At 51.3% G+C, this 17,769-nt stretch overlaps 1 long non-coding RNA gene across 1 annotated transcript in view; it reads right to left on the bottom strand.

Annotated features, from left to right (window-relative positions):
- Nucleotides 1–556: 556 nt before the first annotated feature.
- Nucleotides 557–17,769, bottom strand: part of LOC132439548 (uncharacterized) — a 33,487-nt gene continuing 16,274 nt past the window's right edge. The window contains exon 3 of the long non-coding RNA XR_009522384.1: nt 557–580. This is a non-coding gene — a long non-coding RNA (uncharacterized lncRNA). The remainder of the gene's footprint in view (nt 581–17,769) is intronic.

Genomic DNA, 17,769 nt, shown 5'->3' with positions numbered 1-17,769 from the left:
CCGGCTCACTTCTCACAGTTCGCCTCGCCCCACTCCTGCCCTGTGGGCGGCTGTTCGTAGGCCAGACGCCACCACTTCCTAGACCTGGCCACACCGGTTAAGTGGCTGCCGCGAGGCCAAAGGGCCAGGAAGGAGAGCAGGGAGCTCTCAAAGACTCGTCCCTCACCCAGCTCCATCGCTCTCTCCATTCCGAGCTGCACTCATCTTCTAGACAATCCGGACGCCCCAAGCCCTGCTGTCTCGGGCCTCACAGGCTCAGCTGCACCTTTCTCTGCAGGGCTTCCCCGACTCCGCCCCCGGCCTGAGCTTCCTCTCCTGCTTCCCACCTCCTCCATCCAGACGACAAATCACAAACGAGCCATCAGAGAGGGGGCCTCGCCGGCCCTGAGTATTTGCTCTGTGCCACTGCAGCTGGGGCTTCACACGTGCTACGTCATCCTCAGCAGGCGTTGTCATTCCAACTTGCCATGAGAAACCTGAGCCTCGGGGAAGGCAATGAACTGTCGCAGGCCACACAGCCAGGAAGGGAGGGACGGGGCTGCGACTCAGAGCTCATCTTACTAGTCCACGCACGATGCCTCTTGATGTTTGTTCCACAGGGAGAAGAGGGAGGAGAGAAACACGGCTATGTGTTAGAAACCCGAGCACTTTATCTGTTAATGACATGTAATAATTCAAAAGCAAGCCTGAGGGCGGAAAATCCCCACCGATCGTGTTTCCAGGGACTGGGAGAATCAAAAGGCTAACCTGACCAGCAGGGCACAGACCCCCGTGTGGTCTCCAGGCCCGCTGACCTGGATTCTTAGGGACCAGAGACAGGAAAGGTCACCTCCACAAAGCGGGTGGCTCTCGGGACCCAGAGCATCCTGGGAATGACCAGGACACTCACTGGGCTTCTCCAGCCTAGACCTGGTCATGGGAAAAGCTTCCAAACCTCCTGGGGCACAGCCCCGGGTGGCTGACGGGCCCACGGCCCGGCTGAAGCAGAGACCCCATCCCACCGGCAGGCAGCCCACACGTGGGTGGGTGCTGCAGGGGTCCCGCTCAGAACAGAGAGCCCCCCGTTTCAGGACAACGAAAAGATCCTGACGGTCCAGCATGGAGGGAGGAGGGTCAGCCGCCACTTTGCACCAGGCTTAGAAATTATTACCTCCCAAATGGGGCCTCCATCCTGGCTTCCCAGCATGCACTGGGCTCAGGAAAAGCATCCCAGCTTATCGGGAGGATGAAGGAGGTGGAAGGGAAGGAGAAAGAAGCAGATTTTCCAGTACATGCCATGTAAGGTGTTTGGTTTACATTATCCCATTTACCTTCCCACAACTCTGGGAAGTGGGCATTCATGTTCTTCCTATTTTCTAGAAGAGGAGGATGTGAGTCTGAGACAGGAAGAAGCTTGCTGGCGGTCACACGGCCAGAGAGCACTGGGTTTAGGCACAGGCCTCTGAGGGGAGCCCCGAGCCAGCGCACCTTGGCTCAGACCATAAGGTGGCGATCAGCAAGGGAAAGGTCCTGTCATCACTGGCTTCACTGCAGGGAAGCAGGGGACGTGCCAAGCTGCCTGGATCCCCCCTCATTCCGTCTCCACTTCACCCGAGTGGGAGCTGAATCCCAGAGCATCCGATTTCACACAGCCAGTTAGGACGTGGCCATCTCTGTCCTCTAGGTAGGTGACCGAGGCAGGGCGCTGGGATGGTCTGACTCCCCGGCCCCAGTCCCTGCTCAACCAGTGAATGGCAGTGGACTCAGGGCAGCCTCTCCCTCTCTCCGCTTCCATTTCCCCACCTGGAAAACTGTGCAGGTTAAAGGAGACGTTGCTGCAGCCTGTAGCCTCGGCCTGCCATGATTCTCCTTCAGTCTAAAAGGTTGTTGGCTCTGAACCCGATTAGGATAAGTCCATTTCAGACAATGTGCGTCCCCCGTGGGCTCTGTTCTCCCCCATCCGCCTCCCATTTGCCTGTCATCACCCAAAGTAACCACTTACTGAATTACCAAGGAGAAGGCCAGCAGGTCGAGAGAGGGGAAACGGCAAAAACCAATCTTAACAAAAAGTATTTGAACTCCCAATAAAATTTCATCCCTTCCCATTGGCAGATTTCATCATTTTTTATTTAAGCCCCGTGCAGCCAAGCATGTGGACAGGAGCTCGCTTCTGCCCCAGATAGAGAATAACAGCGGCCCTGACCTGGGGAGCCCCCGGGAGGGTGGAGCGCCCTCCACAGGCTGTGATGGAGGGCCCACTACAGAGCTGGTTCCTGCCAGCCCTCCAGGATGCCTGAACGCCCACCACGGGAGGGAGTCTTTTTGGAAATTACATTTAATAATAGCAACAACACCAGCAGCTCTCATTTCTTGAGCGCTCGTCACGTGCCAGGTGCAGAGCTCGGCCCTTACACACCCTTGTCTCACTTAATACCCTGAGAGGGGGACACTCTGATTATCTCCATTGTATAGATGAACGAACCAAGGCCCAGCAAGGATAAGTAACTTGCCAAGACCTCACAGGCAGTCGAGAGCAGAGAGGGCTTTAAACCTGGTGTGTCTGACTCTGGTGCGTGTGTTCCTAACCCATTGTCACTGGCCTTTCAGGAGAGGCGTGTGGTTAAGAGTCTCTGGGCTCAGGGGTCCTGTGAAAAATGAACCTGTGTATTCATTCAACAATCAGGAAACTTTGATCATGGACTGGGTAGTAGGTGATACCAAGGAAAAGTTTAGGATGATGGTGACACAGTTATGTAAGGAGAGATCCAGGGTTTTAGAAATGTCCACTGGATTATGCAGTGATGTTAAGACACGGTGTCTGGCATTTGCTATGAAATCTTTCAGGAAACAAGGAAAACAAACTGGGCAAAAATCTTACTAATTGTTGCATCTGAGTAATGGCTATATGGGGCTCATTGTATTATTATTTCTACTTCCAAGTATGTTTGAAAACATTCATAAGTATGTATTTTAAAATACATACAGGAGTTCCCTGGTAGTCTAGTGGTTAGAATCCAGTGCTTTCACTGCCGTAGCCCAGGTTCAATCCCTGGTCAGGGAACTGAGATCCCACAAGCCGCACAGCGTGGCCACAAAAAAAAAAAAAAAATACACACAGAACATCATTCGTCATTAGGGATGTGCAAATCAAAACTACAATGAGAAACCAGCTCACATTCATCAAGATGGCTACTATCCCCAAGAAACAAACAAAAAGCAGAAACTAACAAGTGTTAAAGAGAATGTGGAAAAATCCATACCCTTGAACATTGTTGGTGGGAATGTAAAATGTTACAGCTGCTGTGAAAAACAGTACAGCAGTTCCTCAAAAAATTAAAAACATAATTACTACATGATCCAGCAAGCCCACATCTGGATATATATCCAAAAGATTTGAAAGCAAGTTCTCAAAGAGATATTTGTACCCCCATGTTCATAGCAGCATTATTCACTGTAGCTAAATGTGGAAGCAACACATATGTCCATCTGTGAATGAATCAATAAACAAAATGTGATATATCCAGACAGTGGAACATCATTCAGCCTTTAAACAGAAGGAAATTCTGATACAGGCTACAATGTGGAAGAAGCTTGAGGACGGCATATGCTAAATGAAATGAGGCAGTCAAGAAATGAAAACTATTGCTTGATTCCACTGATACGACGTACCTAGAGGAGTCAAATTCACAGAGCTCCAGTTTGGGAGGAAGAAAAAGTTCTGGAGTTGAATAATGGTGATGGTTGCCCAGCAATGTGAATGTACTTGATAATACTGAATGGTACACTTAAAAATGGTCCAGATGGTAACTTTTATGTTTTTGTGTAATTTACCACAATTTTAAAAAAGTTTTTAAAACACGCACATACACAAAATGAACCATTTTGCTGTGTGCCCATGTGAACGTTCTCCAGAAGCTGTTTGAAGTAGAGAAACAAGCAAATACAGTACTGTGTAGTTAAGTAGATGCATAGGAAAAAATTCTGTAAAGACACGGAATTGTCTTTCTGTGCTTTTCTCTGGGGAGTGAGACGGAGGTGGCTGGGAAGTAGGAAACCTGGACTTTCTATTTTGTAAGTTTTTATGCTATTTGAACTGTTGAAACAAAAACTGTTCTATGCATTATTTTGGAAATAAGTTTGATTTTTTTTTTTTTAGTGCAACTACGGTCCCTGGGACAGGAAGTTATCACCAGCCCCAACACATTAGCAGTGACTGTAGGATAGATTTGGCCCTGACCTCTGGCCCTGGAGGAAAGACGGGGATGGCTCTCTCTGTGTTTCTGCGTGAAGGAGAGGGAGGGGGGGTTATGAGGGGACTGGGTCTGAGCAGGAGACACATGAGGCCTCGTTGGATCCTGCGACTGCTTGTGCAAGGAAAGGGCTCTGAATCACGAAACAGGAGCGTGAACAGAGGGGCAGAGGAGCCCCTGGGGCAGCCCCACCTGAGCATTGGGACAGGTGGGGTGAGACGCAGCCCTGAACCCAGCCCAAGGCCTGTGTGTCAGTCCAAGCCCTGCAGTCTCCATCCCCGGGACCCAGGAAGGCCTCAGGCATTTCATTTATAAAATATAAAGGGTCAGGCTTCCCTGGTGGCGCAGTGGTTGAGAGTCCACCTGCCGACGGGGGGGACACGGGTTCGTGCCCTGGTCCGGAAAGATCCCACATGCCGCGGAGCGGCTGGGCCCGTGAGCCATGGCCGCTGAGCCTGCGCTTCCGGAGCCTGTGCTCCGCAGCGGGAGAGGCCACAGAGTGAGAGGCCTGTGTACCGCAAAAATATATATATATATATATATACATATATATATATATATATATATATATATATATATATATATATATATATATATATATATATATAAAGGGTCATATCTGCTCTCAGACCACCAGGATAATTTTTTAAAAGAGAATGGATAACAGCAGTTAATATTTATCATGATCAGAATATGCACCTAGCCCTATACTAAGAGCTTTATTTGTATCAGTTCATTTAATCCTTATTAAACAGCACTATGAGGAGAGAGAACCATCATAATCCCTATTTCACAGATGAGAAAACTGAGGCACAGAGAGACTGAATGACTTGCCCAAAGTCATTACACAGCTAGTAAGTAGCAAAGTTGACTATGTGTCTGGAATCTGGCCTAACAACCATGTTCCAATGGTGCCTCTCAGTGGAGACTCTATGACTCAGGACTCCACTGGAAGGAAGTGACAGAAACCCAAACAGGCAAGCTCAAACATAAAAAAAATAAATATAAAAAATATCTTGGATAAAGAAAAGGAAAACTCTAAGGTCCTGCTTCAGGCACAGCTGGATCCAGGTGCTCAAGTGATGTGTGGAATTCACCTCCCTCCATCTCCCACTCTGCTTTCACCCAGGCAGGCTCTATTCTCAAGCAGACTCCCACATGGGTGACAAAGAAGTTCCCAGAACTTTAGGCTTTGGTTCCACCAGTCTGGCAACCCCCACAGAGCAAGGGATTCCTTCCAATTAAACTCCCAGGTTTGGGTCTCACTGGATGGGCTCGGGCCACATCCTCATTCCTGAACCAAGCCCTGTGATTTGAGGAAGGCCTGGGTCTGAGTAGAAGAGGGGGGTTCCCCAAAGGAAAATTCAGGCCATTCCTGAAGAATGAATGATGGCCGCTGGGCAGGTAGAAATGTCAGCAGTCCCTTCGACGTGGAAGTGCTTAGAATTCTGCCAGGCAGGGTCAGACATGGGAATTATTACTATAGGAGACCACTGTGTGCATGGCATCTGCCACAAACCCAGGCTGAGACCCCCGAGTCCACAGAGGGGTTGGCAGGACATTACTGTTGGTCTGGCATCACCACACACATTGGCTGGTCTCAGAAGGGTGCAGAGAGCAGCACGGGTCTGTGGCCCTGGGGTCTGCATTCCCTCCCTGGTTCTGCAATCCCTGGCTGTGTGGCCTTGGGAACGTGGCCTAAACTGTGCTCAGCCTCAGTTTCCTCATCTGAAAAATGGGAACTACAAAACCTCATGTACAGGATCGCAGCAAGGATTGCATGAGAAAAGGATCTGGGTGCCTGGAACCATCCCAGCAAACCTCAGGGGCTCAATCAATGATTTTTTTTTAATGTAGGAAATCATTTAATATAAATCTCAGTAATTACTGTAACACATTGAATTTTTAAGTAAAATTTTATTCTGGAATACATTGAGATTTGCTGAAAGGCTGTTTGTCGATACCAAAAAACCAACGCTGGTACGTTATTATGAGCTCAACTACAGATTCTACTCATACTTCACCATTTCTTTGTTTTAGTTTAATTATTTATTTTATATTAGGGTATAGTTGAGTTACAATTTTGTGTTCGTTTCAGGTGTACAGCAAACTGATTCAGTTATGCATATACATATCCATTTTTTTTCAGATTCTTTTCCCATACAGGTTATTACAGAATATTGAGTAGCATTCCCTGTGCTATACAGTAGGTCCTTGTTGATCATCTCTTTTGTATATAGTAGTGTGTATATGTTAATCCCAAACTCCTAATTTATCCCTCCCCCCACATCCTTCCCCTCTGGTAATCATAAGCTTGTTTTCGAAGGCTGTGAGTCCGTTTCTGTTTTGTAAATAAGTTCATTTGTTTCATTTTTTTTAGATTCTGCATATAAGTGATATCTTATCAATCAATGACTTTTAAGAGTTCCCCTGCCAGCTGCTGCCCCCGCCCGTGGAAGGCCCTTTGGGCATCTGAACTGAGGACCAGAGGACTTCAGGAAAGCAATTCCTCTTTGCTTTAGCTGTTGGCAGACTTTAACGAAAGCAAATTAAATAAAAGCCAATACTGGGACTTTCTTAAATCTTTTCCAAGGCACTTGACCCAGCAGTGGCGCAAATGCAAAGAGCCGGTCCTGCCAAGGCAATGGATGGGTGGCAAAGATGAGCTCGAGGGTCCCAGAGGCCCAGGGCCTAGGACGCACCTCTGCTCCGGGGTCCCCCTGAGGCTGTTCTGAGAGGGAGTGAGGGAGACTTAGCTGCGACTGTAGAAGTACTGTGTCACCTGTAATGACTCCAAAGAGGTGGGGTTCCCAAAGAGGGTGCCACAGGACCCGCAGCCCTTGGGGAGCTAACAGGCACGCGGTGCCTTCTGGGTGACTTGAAAATGTTAAGAAAGCCTCCCTTTGTGCAAAATGTGAAATAATGTAAATGTCCCCTTTCAAAGGTTTAAAATGTGTCATGAATTCCATAACTGCAAATCTGCTGGCTAAATGAGTCATAAACTGGGCTTTCTGTACTGCCCATGTCCGCGCCACCAGAGCTGCTGCATAATCACGCCCTGCGCTCGATCCACGCTGCGGGAAATCGGTCCTGAATTATTCATGTTGTGGGTGTCACAGTAGCTTAAAGAGTGGATGCTCTTGCTGAAACATAATCACCCTGACTTGGGAACAAGCAGCTGTGCTCAAACCTGCTCTCGGCACGTGCCAGGCACCCCATAAATCACTGTGGGGAGGGGCAGAGGGAGAGGACGGTTGAAATCAGGGATCCCAGGCCACATCCAGCCCAATTCCTATCTGGAAATAAAGCTTTATTGGGTCATTGATTTAGGTACTGGCTACGGCTTCTTCCACACGACAGCAGCTGAGTGGAGTCGCTGAGACAGAAAGGAACAGCCTGCAAAGCCTCAAATATTTACTAACTGGTCCTTTCCAGAAAAAATGGCTGACTCCTGGTTTAAATAAAGTCAAGCACGCTTCTTTCTCGCAGGACTTCTCAGGGGCCTTTAAAGTGTTATTAGACAACGTGAACTGCCACACAAGGGATTTCCCAAACCTATTAGATGGAGAACCTTCTCTTCCCTGGGGCATCTCGCAAGCCTGGGGTCCATGAGCCACACTGGCCACACAGGCCCCACTGTGGCCTGCGCACGGCATCCTGGGACTGAGGTTATAGGAGCAGTAGGATGTTGTGATGAGCCCCCCCAGCGTCTGAGTGACCAAGCAGAGAGTTCTGAGATTCCTGAACTTGCCTAGCAATCCATCCTGCCTCCCCCGATCATGAACTCTAGGACACCTCTGTCTGTGTCCCCCCAAATGGCAGCTCCACTCACTGTAGCCAGGAGGAAAGTGCAGCCCAAGGCAGGAGAGCGAAGGTCGCCCGCTTGGAATGCCCACAAGCAGTGTCCTATGGGAGGAAGTCTAGCTCTCGGGTCAGCCGTCCTGCCCAGGGGTGTTTGCAAAACGGGAACCAGTCACCGAGAGCCGCCAGCGAACATGAGTCACTGCTCCCTCAAATCAACAAACAAGGCCGCAGACCCAGACACCAGCTCTCTCCCTGGAGCATCGCCTGCCCCTCAAGGGCCTCAGTCCTGCCTCTCCCAGCCCCGGGGCACTGAGCTGGCAAAGACTGGCAAGTGGAGGCAGCTGCTCCTTCCTCCAGCCTCAGACCTCAGGCACGTCCGGCCACGCACGCCACACCCTGTGCAACCACTGTCCACATCCCCGATGCAGGCCCGGGCAGCGTGGCAGAAGTGCCCACATGCATCGGGCACAGGATCAGGAAAACCCAACCTCTGCCCCGGAGGGCTCATCAGCCAAAGTGAAAGGAATCATGGAGGAACAGGCAAAGTGCTGTGAAAGAGGGGAAATCCAGGAAGGCTTCCTGGATGGTGTGGCTCCTAAGGTGTGCCTGCATAGAGGGTATTGACCAGGGAGACTCCAAGGGCAGAAAGACATATCAGAGAGCGGGACAAACTGCCCAGGGCAGGGAGCAGCGAGCACAGAGCATTCTGAGGAGCGGTTTGTTCCACGTCTGCTTGAGGGCAGCCTCGTGCAGGCTGAAAGACCCTGGGCTGGGCAGCCTGATTGGGGACGAGGGTGGCAAAGGCCCTGACGGCAGGAGGGGAACTGCTGGCAGCAGAGAGGGCTCTTAGGACCTCTGAGCTGGGCAGCAGCGTGATCAGAACTAGCTGTGCCAGCGAACGAGAAGCACCGTGGCTGCTGCTTCCTTTCATCCTCGTGATGCCTTCAGGAGGTGGGTGTGACCCTTATCCCTGCTTTCCTAAGGAAGAGGTTCAGGGAGGTTAACTTGCCCAAGGCCACCCAGCCAGGAAGTGGCAGGGACAGATTTTTTTTTTTTTTTTTTTTTTTTTTTTGCGGTACGCGGGCCTCTCACTGCTGTGGCCTCTCCCGTTGCGGAGCAACAGGCTCCGGACGCGCAGGCTCAGCGGCCATGGCTCACGGGCCCAGCTGCTCCGCGGCATGTGGGATCCTACCGAACCGGGGCACGAATCCACGTCCCCCACATCGGCAGGCGGACTCTCAACCACTGCGCCACCAGGGAAGCCCAAGGACAGATGTTTGAATCCAGACTCTTGACTGCTCTTTCGTAGCCTCTTCCTGGGGGGGAGAAAGAAGACCCAACACGCTGGGCTGTGAGCTGTGCTCCAGCTCTGTTGCTGAATCATTTCCTCCAGTCTGCCCCACCGAACGCTGCACTCGAGCATCAGGAAGGAGGACCCCGCCAGCCCTGACTGTGGTGGTCTTCCTGGAGCTGCTCCTTGGCCAGGCTGGGGGCCTCCAGGAAGCCACTAATGTCAGCTGGTCTCAATCCCCATGGCCTGGCACAGAGCCCGGCACAGAGTAGGCACTCAGCAAATAATTGTTGAATGAACAAATGGTTGAACAGCTGTTTGTAAATAACTAAAACACACGCCATGACAACCAGCTTTCCTCTCTAATCCATGTGAAAAGAAAAAATGAAGCTCTCCAAATATTTGCGCGGTAATAATCCACTTGAAGTTGAAATATGTTCCCCCAAATTACCCGCCACGTCTGATTTCAAAGAACTTATATTCTTGTAGACTTCAAGATGGAGCATGTCAAATCCTGACAGTCAGGACAAGAGGAGATGTTCAAAACGACAGCAGCCGGCCCCTGACAGCTCCCCGGGCCCCAGGGAAGACACGGGAGGGGAGAAGCTGAGTCTCTCCTCCGGGCTGGTGGGGCTTACACGGCGGCACCAGCTTCTTGGGTTTCCCCATGAGCTGAACATTCCTTCCACTAACCCAGGAATTTGACGCAATAAATCTCATGATTACTGATGGTTCCTCTACTCCAGGTGTGGGCTTATTGGCCAAGGATTAAACATCTCATTCAAGGTGATCTAACTGCATTTCTGGAGAGAGAAAAACAGAAGCAGAAGAATGCAGGGCACACAGCCTGTCCCTGGAGGATAGGCTCATGGGGGATCTGGGTTTCAGAAAACAAAAGATCATGTGTTGCCAGAGACCTGCAGCTGCAGGACCCTCGATGGGACCGTTCGGTCCAGCTGTGCTAGCACGGGTGGGACAGGAAGGGGTTGGAAAACACAGATGAGCCAGGCGGGTGAGGCCCCTGCAGAGCAAGATGGACTGGGTTCAGGTTCTAGTTCTGCCACTTGCTGGCTCTGTGACCTTGAGAAAGTCACTTAACCTCATGAGTAAAATGGGAATAACAATAAAACCCACCTTGCAATGTCGTTGTGAGGATTATAAGTAATTATACATAAATGGCCATTCTTGTGCCTAGTTTATCATAAAGGCTACTGCCCCATCTCTCCTTCCAACATCTCTGCTGAAGTTTCCTCTTATTAAAGAAGAAAAAAATACATGTACATGTCCGATAATACCTGGGCCAGGGACTTGGTGTAGTGTCTCAGGCTGTCAAAGAGACGTAAGTGGAGCTGGCAGGCACTCTTCACGGAGGACACTCGCCTCCACACTCCAGGGAAGTGCTTGGCACTGGGGTTTATTCTAAGCCATGCAGATTCTACTCAGACCACCCATTGTGCCCCCCATTCTGTCAATAAATGTTGGGGGGTTCACACAACGGCCAGGCCCAGTGCTGGGACACAGGGACACTCTGACCTGCTCTCCACCCCCAGGGGCTCACAGCCACGTGGGTTCTGGACCTTGGGACCATCCTGGGGCTGGAACGATGTCCAGGGTCTCAGAGGGCTTTAAGCCCATTCCTACCAGTGGCAATGCTTCCTCCACAAAGAGATTGCCATCCAGTCCTAATAAAATCCCTCCAAGCCCAGAATTTTAATAAGCAGATAAACAGGTGGTATCGTGTTTCTTTTAAAATACATATAAATAATGTTCCCTGAGCAAAGATGCTATGCATCCCCCAATAATCCTGCATCATCCTTCCCCTCCCCCTGAGCCAGCTGGGGCTCTGGGTCCAGTGCTCTGGGGGTGTACCTGACACCATACCAAGAGCATCTCAAAATACTGACACATCTGCTCCCCATGACAACCTGGGAGAGCGGGGGCCGTGAGCACCCTCCTTTTGCGGATGTGGAAACTGAGACATGGAAAAGTGAAGAGACTTGCCCAAGGCCAAGCCAGGCCCTACCCTGACTTCTCTCTCCAAAGGGGCCAGGCTACTGACGCTGGCAAAGAAGAGGTCCACCATGCCATGGCCAGAAGGGCCAAGTCCACATCCACCTGCAGAGTCCCGCAGGAAAGGGCGTCTGGCTCTCACACCTCCCCTCTGTGATCCTGGGTCTATGCTGCTTGACAGTGCAGGGTCCTTGCCCCTCAAGAGCTGACCGGGAAAATAGGGCCCGGTGTTCTGGACAGTGAGAGGGTCCGGGGCTTGAAAGGGAACAAGGAACAGGGTCTCCTCCTCTCAGGATACAGGAGTTAGCAAACACCAATACAGGATACCTAATGAAATTTGCATTTCGGATAACACATTTTTAACATAAGTAGTCACATGCAGTATTGGGGATATACTAAGAAAGTATTCGTAGTTGATCTGCAATGCAAAGGTAACCGCGTGTCCTCCATTTTTTCTGGCAGCCCTACCCCTCATCTCCCACTACTCCCGATAGCGCTGGTGCAAGCTCAGGATGGGGTTTGGGGCCCAAAATCACACCTCTTCCTACTCTAGGTTATGGTGACCGAATATAATCACATAGGGTGATCGGCAGGGATGAAAGTCGTGGCTTTATGAATATTATCATCAGATTGGAGAACGTGCCCTGCATGTGCAACAGAGTGACCCGGGTCGATGGCGGCTCCCGTCCCCGGCGGTGTGACCCAGCCATATCCCTTCATGTCCGAGCCTTGGTTTCCTTTCCTGCAACTTGGGGCTAATAATGAACCTGCCCTACCTGCTCCCAGAACCGCTGCGTGATGGACCCTCCGTTACATGCACAAGTGCTCCAGGGAAGCTGGAGTCCTAGCGAGTCCTACTGGGTTATAATTTATTCGTGTCACTTTAATAACAATAAATGAACAGGTTGATTCATTTCCTGACTCCGAGGCGCTTCCCTAGCTTTCTCTACCAGCCTAGTTTTCTGCCTGTACACAGAGTTCATGGAAACACTATATTCTGGAGGTGGTTAAAAAGGAAGCGAAGCCATAGCAAATTCGATTTATGTTTCTAATTCCATTTGAAACGACTTTGGCAATAAATAAACCACTCTCTCTGATTCTCTTAAATCAGCATATTTCAGCAGCAAAGTGACATGCTGGAATCAGCAGTGTGCTGCATCTCACTCTGTTGGCCCACCTGTGTCCACAGTGAAGGGACACTGAGGTCTGGCCCAGTGCCAGGCTGCTGGCCTCTGCAAGCATCAAGATACTGCCAACCGCTTTGGTCCCTGGCTCCGAGGGGCAGTAACCCTCCCCAGCACGAGGCCTGGTGACCTGCTGGGGTCGGCCTCTCTCGGTTCCTCTATGGTTGCAGGGCGCCCAAGGAGGTTTCACTCTGTTGAGTCTGTGAATGGATGTGGGGTGTTCAAGAGGGATGGGGAGGTTTGGGTGGAGATGCCAGCCGAGGCAGGATTCCAGGACTGGCGTGTGAACCAAGGGCCCTGCCCTTTACCTTAAGCAATTACCCGGGGATTGTTGCTGGGTCAGGGATACTGTGAGTTCATGAGCACAGCTAAGCATGGGGCCCTGGAGTCATCCCGGATCAGCCCCCTACTAATCAGAGAGGCTGGGGGGCGCCTGAGCCCAGGATCCCCGTTCACTCGCCTGGGTAATGGGGATGATTCTGTTGTCCACCGCTAAGCTGCCATGAAAATGACCTCACAGCATCTGTCATCACCGACTAAAGCACTTAGCACAGGGCCTGGCAGCTGTCAGCTCAACACAACAGATAGAGAGGGCTTCTTACCAGTGGGCAGACACCCTGGGAGCTCAGAGAAGCTATGCACATGTGCACACACACCCTGACACCTAGACACACACACACACACACACACACACACACACACACACACACACACACGCTGACACTCAGAGGGTTTGAGGTAAGGCCCTGGCACGTGGATGTTTAACAAGCAGCCCAGGTGACTCCAATCACAAGGAAGCCTGAGGCACCGCACTAAGGGAAACCGGGGCTCCCCAGCCCTTGGCAGTGTCAGAAACACCTGGAGAGCTTATTACACTGCAGCTGGGGCCCCAGGTCTGCATCTCTAACAAGGCCCCAGGCGATACTGAGGCTGCTGGGCAGGGATCCTCCCTTTAGTGGGGGAATTACTGCAACTGTGCAGGGACATGCAGAGCTCTTTGAAGAGAGGCCAGAGGCTGCGATGATTTGGGGAGGGAGGCAGACATTGGCCACCAGGAGCTCCTCCACCTGCAGCCAGCATCCACCGGTCCCTCCGATCCAGCAAGTACAAAACGATCCAGAAGCAGGCGGGCGTGCCTCACGCCTCCGTCCTCCTCAGCCCTGCACCTGACTGCTCCCCAAGTGGGTCTATTCCAGCAACTATTGCTGTGTGGCCTAAAGCAATCACTTCAGTGTATTCATGGATTGGATTCTACAGGCCGGGAGCTCAGGCAGGGCATCCGGACAGCTTGTCTCTGCTCCACAGTATCTGGAGCCGTAGCTGGGAAGACTCAGGACTGGAGTCTGGAATCACCCTGCGGCATCTTCACTTGCATATCTGGCAGGTGGTGCTAATAGCAGCTGGGGCCTCAGCTGCGTCTGTTGGACAGAACCCAACATGTACACGTGGCCTCTTCACGTGGCCAGGGCTTCCTCCCAGCATGGCAGCCTCAGGGCAGTCAGATTTTTCTAGAGATGTCAGGGCTCCCCGGAGAACCTCACTCTGTTACTTCCACCCCATTCTGGCACCTAGAAGATCAGCCCAATGCAAGGGCAAGGATATCAGTGCCAGCCCTCCATGGGAAGAGTGCCACAGAACTCACAGACATGTTTCAAAGCCACCCACCAAGTGCCTCCAGGGACCTCCCTGGCGGTCCAGTGGTTAGGGCTCCGCACTTCCACTGCAGGGGGCACAGTTTGGATCCCTGGTCGGGGAACTAAGATCCCGCAAGCAAGCCGTGCAGCACGGCCAAAAATAATAAAATAAAATAGAATAAAATAAAATGTGTCTCCAGAAGGCACTCTCCCCTTCAGCCCCCAGCCTCCACCTTGGTCTGGGGGCTCCCTGTTTCCCATCAGGGCTTTTGAAACACCTTCGTTGTTGGTCTCCCCACCTCCAGCCTTGCCCTCCAGGCCAGCCATCACCGGCAGGGATGTCCATAACAAAAACAGATCCAGTTGCTTCCTACCCGGTCTCCTCTGGCAGAGCCAGTGGTCTGACTCGCAGCATTCCTTTCTCCCAGCCTCATGGCCTCCCAGTCTCTGCTCTAATCACGTTGCATTCCAAACCTTCCACTCACCTTCCTGCTCTGCCACCTTCACACAAGCTGGTTTCTCTACAGGGAAATGCCCCTTCTTCCCTTATGCGGATCCTAGCAAACTCCTATTCATCCTTCAAAATCCAGCTCCAACCTCACATCCTCTGTGATGCCGTCTCCAACCCATTTATGATTATAATTGGGTGCAGATCAAAGGTTCCCAGTCTTAGCTGCACACTGGAATCACCCGGGGAGCTTATATTGATAGCTGGCTGCCACCGCCAGACATGCCGATTTAGTGGACTGGGTGCAGCCTGAGCATGGGGACTTTTAAAACTCCCAGAAGATTCTAGGGTGCAGCTAAGGTTAAGAACTGCTTGTATAGACCAATGGCTCACAATATGGCTGCACATGAAAATCATCTGGGGATTTTGAAAAGCATGCCTTTTCCCCAGGGCCCTACCTCAAAGCTATCAAATCAGAATCTATAGGGGTGGGGCCCAGACAATGTAATGGGTCCTTTATGAAACCTCCCCAGATGATTATGTAGCCAGGGTGGAGACACACGGGGGGCAGGTTCTAGCTCTCATTCACAGCATGACATCATGGGGCATATGCTCAAAACCTCCAACTAATTTTCAATTTATAAGATGATCTTTATCCTAGAAGTGCACAAGGTCAGTCTGTTGAGTTTTTACAGAACACATCACGAGGCACTTTCCAATTTTAAAACCAATAAATGAATGCAAAATATGAATAATTTAAATGTCAACTTCATGCACATAATAGATCCTCAATAAATATTCATTGAATGAATTAATCAGTCAATCAATCAATACAGTCCTAGTTTTAGAGCTGTCCAGAACACTTCTACACCCCTCCCCAGACTGTGAGCTCCCTGAGGGCAGGCCTGGGACCCCAGCCCCCAAGCAAGGACATTTGATGAATGAAGCAATGACTCTGCACCCAAAGCAAAAGGGCCCTGAATGTTTATGGCTGTCTCTCTATTTTCTAGGTGTGCCATGAATTACGAGATGAACAGGGGAAATGCAAATATGTCATTTGCATTTGAAAGGATGACAACGTTACAATTTAATTATGGAAAAATTATTGGTTATTGTGCTTTTTTAGAGGCCTGGGGAGAAGCCCAGACATGGCTTTTCAACTTGACAAGAAGCCAAAGGCTCAAAGCCCAGACACGCATGGAGTCAGGTCAGGTGCCCACCGCTGCTCCATGCACTGTCCCCCACAATGCGGTGGCTCAGCCTTTCCCAAGCAGCCCTCGCTGGGGCCGTGGCCTCTGCTCCATGGCTGGTGGAGGGTGGATGGTGGAACCGTGGCCTGTGCAGCTCCCCTGTCTTGTGACCTCAGCTGATTTGGCCCCTTAATGGTGAGAATATTCTTCCCCAAAGCCCCCCACCAGCATGGAGCTGCAGCCCAGTGGTAAAGAGGAAGAGATCTCAATCAGACATCCAGGGTTCCAGTGCCTGGTCCACCACCTATTAGCTGTGTGACTAGGGCAAATCACTGAGCCTCTCTGAGCTCCAGTTTCCCCGCCTATACAACAACATCGATGTAGTACCCGCCCCAAAGGTCACTATGAGATGAAGATGGAGTGATGTCTACAGAGCCTGAACACCAGGCCTGGTGTGGAAAAAGGGATCGGGATTTGACAGGTGACAGCACAGAGGTTGAGCGCTCAGATTCCAGGCTGCCTGTTAGTCACTGTGCCACTCGGAGCAAGTCGCTTACCTTGGTAAGACTCAGTTTTTGCATCTGTAAAATGGGCCCAAGAGCAGAACTCATCACAAGATCACTGAGACGTGCTAGCGCCATGAAGGACAAATCATGGTCACTGGCTTGCGCTGAACACTCAGTATTAGCTTCAGAATTATTTCCACTTTTTTAGTACTATGGTTATTGATAACTGCCGTTTCTTGTAATAGTAAGGAGCTGACTCCTCTCCTGGCAAGGGTACGGTCATGGTTTGTGTGCTGACAGCATCCTAGAGACTTACAAAAAGCACTCCCCCAACCAACGCAGGCCCCACCAGAACTCTGATGTAACTGTTTTCTAATCAGGGGGGAAACATGGTCCACAGGAGGAGGACAGAGAGGGGAGTTGCATGTCACAGGCCTGTGTCTGCCCTTGCATAACCTGCCACCACCAAGGCTGGAGCGAAGGACAAATTCAGGCCCCCCTGTGGGATGACAGCCCCTTTTCCCACTTATAACCTGGGCCACCTCGGCAAACAAACAGCTCATTGCACCAAGCCTAGAGGGGGAGTGAGAGTCCGCAGGCAGCCTCCCTCTGGAAGCATCCCAGGCCCCGCCTTCTCCTCCCATGCCCCGGAAGCAACCTGTGGGCCAGGTGGGAACATGTGTCCAGGACAAGGTCTGAGTCAGGGCGACGCAGACCAGGCCACCTCCAGCCCTGCCTGGACACAAGACTCCTTCCCAAATGCACACGAGTCCTGGTACAGGTAAGAGAAAGGAAGACAGAACATTCTTTGGCAAAGTGTGGCATCCTCGGGACTTCCCTGGCAGTCCAGTAGTTAGGACTCTGCACTTCCACTGCAGGGCCACAGGTTTGATCCCTGGTTAGGGAACTAAGATCCCGCAAGCCACATGGTGTGGCCAAAACAATAAATAAAAGTGTGGCATCCTCCACCCACCTGTGTGCACCCAGGTGGCAATGTCCTTGAACAAAGGCCAGAGGGCCACCTTCTCCCAGTCTACTGTGTGGACAAGATCAGCCTTTATCTGCAGTCAGGACCATGGGGCAGTGCAGCTGTTCAGCTAATCATGACTTTCCTGAAGCAGGCAAGGCCAGCTTCCCCAGACCTCCAGGCAGCCGTGTGGCATCTCAGAGCACACAACCCAGAAGGAACACGGGAAGGAGAACAGTTAGCAGCACGTGTCCGAAGACATGGGCTCCATCTGGGCTGAGCGTGGCCCGCCACGGTGACTCTGACGGCTTCGCCTCCCTGTGCCTGTGAGACGTGGATAAGGTAATTAATGCTGGACCCCTCCACGTGCAGCGAAAATAAACATGCCGGTGCAAACTCTAGAGTGCTGGCGGGAGCTAGTGATCACTGGCGGCCCTCCCGCCGGCCCTGGGGGAGCCCCAGCTGAGGAGGGTAAACTTGAATCTGGGCTCCTGGGAGCAGTAACT

Source organism: Delphinus delphis, chromosome 16, assembly GCF_949987515.2.
Source record: "Delphinus delphis chromosome 16, mDelDel1.2, whole genome shotgun sequence".
Lineage (NCBI taxonomy): Eukaryota > Metazoa > Chordata > Mammalia > Artiodactyla > Delphinidae > Delphinus > Delphinus delphis.
Note: the sequence above shows the minus strand (reverse complement) of the source record. Positions and strands in the feature narration are given on the sequence as shown.